This window comes from Eriocheir sinensis, unplaced genomic scaffold (genome assembly GCF_024679095.1).
Source record: "Eriocheir sinensis breed Jianghai 21 unplaced genomic scaffold, ASM2467909v1 Scaffold927, whole genome shotgun sequence".
Classification (NCBI taxonomy): Eukaryota; Metazoa; Arthropoda; class Malacostraca; order Decapoda; family Varunidae; genus Eriocheir; species Eriocheir sinensis.
The window spans coordinates 61,547-67,500 of NW_026112305.1; the positions used below are offsets into that span (position 1 = coordinate 61,547).

The following is a 5,954-nucleotide window of genomic DNA, read 5'->3' on the forward strand; positions in this document are numbered from 1 at the left end:
TTATTTGTGTATTAACTACCCATGGAAATACCTACCACCCCTATCAAAACCTTATTCAATGTGGGTGTGTAAGCCTCGAATTGTTTGTGAATATGGGCTTAATTTGAGTCGTATATAGGCCTAATGAGCGTTGTCCTATGCCTCTCGGTCTCTGAAAGCTCCACTCGTATCGTTTGTTTGTGTATTAATCAGTTTTTTTCAGTAAGTCAGCAAAATCAATGGCAGTCACTTATTTCATCAACGTCATCTTTTTGGGGGTTCCTAGATATTCACTTTCTTTGTGGCTGTTCTTGCCCTCGTCTCTTTTCTTATCTATTTTTCGCTCTTATGTGAATTAGTCTTAAATTTAATCTGAAGTTGAATCTTGACACGAGTACTTTTATCTGTGTTGTTAGGGATCTTTGCCTCTCTCTCTCTCTCTCTCTCTCTCTCTCTCTCTCTCTCTCTCTCTCTCTCTCTCTCTCTCTCTCTCTCGCGCTCTCTCTCTCTCTCTCTCTCTCTCTCTCTCTCTCTCTCTCTCTCTCTCTCTCTCTCTCTCTCTCTCTCTCTCTCTCTCTCTCTCTCTCTCTCTCTCTCACACACACACACACACACACACACACGCACGCACACTAACCAACTTACTAACTAACTAACTGCCCGCAACATCTCACTTACTTTACCGAAGAAACATCACGTCCTTCACCACCACTTCCTCACCACTTCGTCACCACTTCGTCACCACTTCGTCACCACTTCGTCACCACTTCGTCACCACCAATTTACAATCTTCACCTTCCCATCACTTCAACAATACCATTTCACTATCACCTTCACCACCCTCACACCATCTCAATACCATCCTTACACTTCATTACATCACCACAAACTCATCACCATCTCATTACCACTTCACCACCCACCCCTTTGCACCTCCACACATCCTCACCACATCGCTATCATCACCACCACCAACATCACCACCAACATCACCACCACCACCAACATCACCACCACTCCTACACCAACCACCCTGACACCTCACTACTATATAATCACCACCTCAACACCACTCAACACCAATCCCACATGACCTCTCCACATCCAGGTGACCTTTCCCTCCACCCACCAACCCCAACACCGCTTCAAAAGGAAACATGGAAACATGGAAACATGGACTAGCAGGCAGCAGAAAGCCTGTTGGCTCATTACTAGGCTGCCTGCGTTCAGTGATTCAATCAATCCGTTTGCCACAGGAGTGGCTTGCAGGGAAGGATTATAGCACTTGTGTACCTACTCTTGGGAACGTTCAGTTCACTCCCGTTGCAGCAAAGTGGCGATCAATGCGTTTTTTGAAGGAGTTGATGGTCTCTGCGCTAACCACTTCTGCAGGAAGGCTGTTCCAGTGGCGAACAACTCTATTCGAGAAATAACTCCTGCCGATGTCGGTATTGCATCGCTTTGCTTGAATTGGGAGGAGGAGGAGGAGGAGGAGGAGGAGGAAGAGGAGGAAAGGGGACTGGATGAAGAGAGGGAAGAAGAGGGTCAGGATGGGACTAGAGGAGGGAGGTAGGAAGAGAAGGGAAAGGGTAGAGTAGAGGGCTGGAAGATGAAGGAGGAGAAGGAGGAGGAGGAGGAGGAGGAGGAGGAGGTGGAGGCGGGAGGTTGTGAAGTAGAGAAGGAGGAGAGGAGACAGCTGGAAAACAAAGGGAGGGAGGAGGAGAAATGGATAGAGGGTGGAAGGGAGGGAGGGGTGATAAGGGAGAGAGAGAGGGGAGAGAGAGGGAGGGGAGTGGGGAGAGAAGGGAAGAAGGAAGGGGAGGAGTGGGTTGGAGGAGGAGGAGAGGAGAGGGGGAGAGGGATGAGGGAGGAGGAGAGAGGGAGAGAGTGTGGCAGGGGGAGGGATGGGAGGGCAGAAGAGGCGTTCAGCTGGGCGAGGCAAAAGAACCCTCTCAGTTCGCGTGGCCGTGGCGTGGGTGACACACACACACGCACACACTCCCTCCGTTCACACACACACACACACACACACACATCCGCTGTCAGTGTACCCCGTGTGCGTGTACGTGTGCGTTTATGTGTATATATTCGCATACCCCCCGTGAAGCATGTACGTGGCTGTGAGTGTACGTGTTCATCAGTGTACGTGGGAGTATGTGCGCTCGGAAAGATGAATGGAAAAAAATTATGTTAGTGATGGTGGTCGTCGTGTACACCGGCATGAGAGGGCAGAGAGAGGCCTTGGTGAATGCCAGGGGGTGAGTTTCCTTGCTGTGCCTCGCCTCTCTGCAGACACACGTGAACTTAGAAAGGGAGAGGATAGAAAAGGGTATTGGAAGCCGTGCCCACAACAAACAGGAGTGGGCCTGGTTGGTGAATGCTAGGGGGTCAGTGTTGCTTTGAGTTTCCTTGCTGTGCCTCGCCTCTCTGCAGACACACGTGAACTTAGAAAGGGAGAGGATAGAAAAGGGTATTGGAAGTCGTGCCCACAAGAAACAAGAATGGGCGAGATAAAGCCTTGGTGAATGGCAGGGGATTAGTGTTACGCCTCATTACAGCCTCACGTTGACTTAGAAAGGTGGAGAAGTTAGAAAAGGGTATTGGAAGCCGTGCCCACAAGAAACAGGAGTGGACGAGATATAAGCCTTAGTGAATACCAGGGGGTTGATGTTACGTTGTTTTTCGTCGCCTCGCCTTGAGTTTCCTTGCTGTGCCTCGCCTCTCTGCAGCCCCACGTGAACTTAGAAAGGTGGAGAGGATAGAAAAGGGTATTGGAAGTCGTGCCCACAAGAAACAAGAATGGGCGAGATAAAAGCCTTGGTGAATGCTAGGGGATCATCAGTGTTACGTTGTTTTCCGTCTCCCCATCGCCTCTCTACAGCCCCACGTTGACTTACAAAGGTGGAGAGAATAGAAAAATTAGAAAGGGATATTGGAAGTCGTGCCCATAAGAAGCAGGAATGGGTCTGGTTGGTGTATGTCAGGGAGTCAGTGTTACGTTGTTCTCCGTCGCCCCATCGCCTCTCTACAGCCCCACGTTGACTTAGAAAGGTGGAGAGGAGAGAAAAGGGTATTGGAAGTCGTGCCCACAACAACCAGGATGGGCAGATAGCGAGGCCTTGGTGAACGCCGTGTGACCAGCCTTACCTTCCTTTGCCTTACCTCGCCTCATCCCCTCGCTACCGTCACAAGTTAATATACAGGTGTAGAAAGGCGGAGGAAACTGTAAAGGAAAAGGGTATTGGAAGTCGTACCCACAACAGTAAACAGGAGAGGGCATATAGCGAAGCCTTAGTGAACGCCGTGTGATCAGCCTTACCTTTCTTTACCTTGCCTCGCCTCATCCCCTCGCTACAGTCTCACAAGTTAATATACAGGTGTAAAAAGGCGGAGGAACTGAAAAGGGAGAGGAGAGGGCATATAGCGAGGCCTTGGTGAACGCCGTGGGGCCAATCTTACCTTGACTTTCTTTGCCTTGCGTTGGTTGACTGCCTCGCGACACCCATACATTAAGTTAGTCGAGAAAGTTGCATGTAAGAGAATAGATGTTAGAAGCCGCGTACACAACAGACGGAAGAGAAGGAAAGGGAAATCATATCCACAACATATACGGGAGGTCATACACACAACATTATATTTCAACTCGGTATTAGAAGACACTTTCAGTTCTCATATCAGCTATTTCTAAAGGTCAAAGAGGGGGTCAGTCGGGTTCTAATGAGTGTTTCTTTAGGTTCATTATACAGAAGAAGGGTCACACTACCACCAGGGACATAAAACTACTCCTGGAAATGCCCAAAACTCCTACGAAAGCCTTGTTAAATATGTGTTCTTGGGCGGCGAAATGTCTCAAAATACGACCCTTTCAGTTCTCATATCAGCTATTTCTAAGGGTCAAAGAGGGGGTCAGTCGGGTTCTAATGAGTGTTTCTTTAGGTTCATTGTACAGAGGAAGGGTCACACTACCACCAGGGACATAAAACTACTCCTGGAAATGCCCCAAACTCCCACGAACTTGGGCGACGAAATGGCTAGCAATGCGGCCCTATAAGAGAGTTTAAAGCCTAGAAAGATGCATAGTAAAAGAATAGGTGCAGGAGGTCACAGTCGCATACACAACATATACACTGAAGAGCCAAGAGAGAGAAAGAGAGAGAGAGAAACTTGCTTTGCCTCGGTTCACGACCTCGCTACACCCAAACATAAATCAGGAAAGTGTAGGCCAAGTAAAAAGTGTTGACAGTCGAATGCCCAACAAATACGAGAGCGAGAGGACAGAACGAGAGACCTGCCCTTGATAACCTCTTTACACCGTCTCTCTGCACCCAAACAGATATCGGAGAGGTGTCGGCAAAGGAAGAGGTGTTGAAAGTCATATGCAGAACGAGAGAGTAGAGAGAGTGTATGGCTGTGTATATTAGCAATGCAGTGATGAATGTATGATGTATAGATGTGTATATTAGCAATGCAGTGATGAATGTATGATGTAAGGCTGTGTATATTAGCAATGCAGTGATGAATGTATGATGTATAGCTTCATCCTAACTTACCTTAGCTTACCTTGCCTTGCCTCACTATCAATCTACACCCAAATATATATCGGAAAGCGTATATCGGACAGGTAAGGTAGGCAAAGGAAAATATGTTGAAAGTCGTACACGAAACTTGAATACGAGAGGGCAAATAGGGAAACTTAGCTTGATTTACCTTGTTTTATCTCTCCCTCTACACCCAAACGCTAATCATAAGAGGTAAATCGGAAAGTTAGGGTAGGGAAAGGTAAATCATGGGTGTAAATTGGAAAGGTAGGGTACGGAAAGGTAAATCGTAGTCGCAAATCGGAAAGTTAGGGTAGGGAAAGGTAAATCATGGGTGTAAATTGGAAAGGTAGGGTACGGAAAGGTAAATCGTAGTCGCAAATCGGAAAGTTAGGGTAGGGAAAGGTAAATCATGGGTGTAAATCGGAAAGTTAGGGTAGGGAAAGGTAAATCATGGGTGTAAATTGGAAAGGTAGGCTAGGGAAAGGTAAATCATGGGTGTAAATCGGAAAGTTAAGGTAAGGAAAGGTAAATCATGGGTGTAAATTGGAAAGTTAGGATAAGGAAAGGTAAATCGTAGTCGCAAATCGGAAAGTTAGGGTAGGGAAAGGTAAATCATGTGCGTAAATCGGAAAAGTTGGGTAGGAAAGGTAAATCATTGGGGTAAATCGGAAAAAGGGAAGGTACATTGGCGTAAATCGGAAAGGCGAATTGTAGGGAAATGGAAACATGTTGTAAAAGCCATAACATACACAGACAACATAAGAGATAAAGACAAACCCGCTATCAGCCTCGCCTCTCCCTCGTGTGCTCCAGGCCTTGATAGAGCCATAAGCATATCAGGCGCGAGGAACAGCTGATGGTGACGCGCGCGGTGACACCTGGTGACGGTAATGGCGGCGGTGTTTCAGGTGTGCGTCCATCACCGCTAATCGCTCTGTCTCACCTGGATGACGTGTGCGCTGATGGATGAAGATGACTCGCGGTTGTCTTTGTCTTTTCTTTATTTTCTTGTTCTTGCTTCAGTATTTTTTTTACTTTTTTTTTTATTCTCTGGTGATGTGGACGCTAAGTTTAGGGAAGGATTGTTTTTCTTCTTTCCTTTTTCGCTCTTTTCAAAATCTTGGGTCTGGATTTATTTTTATTTTTGTGTTTTTTGGTTATTATAATGTTTTGATAGATTCGGTCGTGACTAAGGTTAGGAAGGAGCTGTCTTTTGTGTGTGTGTGTGTGTGTGTGTGTTTGGGTGGGAAGAAGGGTTCAACACCATCCCCACATTACCTCCTCTTAGTCCTCCTACAACTTATAAACACACAAAGGAATGTCATCTCAGCGCCCTATCTTGTTTGTTTATACTCGCCTTCACGGACACTCATGCGAAAGGTGTTGAAGTGTTTGGGTATTCGAACGCCCCTTACCTTCAGAGAGAGAGACACG

The 5,954-nt window shown here is 47.0% G+C and overlaps 1 protein-coding gene across 5 annotated transcripts in view; it reads left to right on the forward strand.

The window, feature by feature from the left end:
* Nucleotides 1–1,939: 1,939 nt before the first annotated feature.
* Nucleotides 1,940–5,954, forward strand: part of LOC126994937 (uncharacterized) — a 77,756-nt gene continuing 73,741 nt past the window's right edge. For 2 of the 5 annotated variants that reach the window (XM_050854200.1, XM_050854205.1), the window contains exon 1: nucleotides 1,940–2,105. The gene's annotated coding sequence lies outside the window, so the exon portion shown is untranslated. Of the gene's footprint in view, nucleotides 2,122–5,954 lie in introns of all 5 variants that reach the window. The other 3 variants (XM_050854203.1, XM_050854201.1, XM_050854202.1) reach the window with 3 other exon arrangements.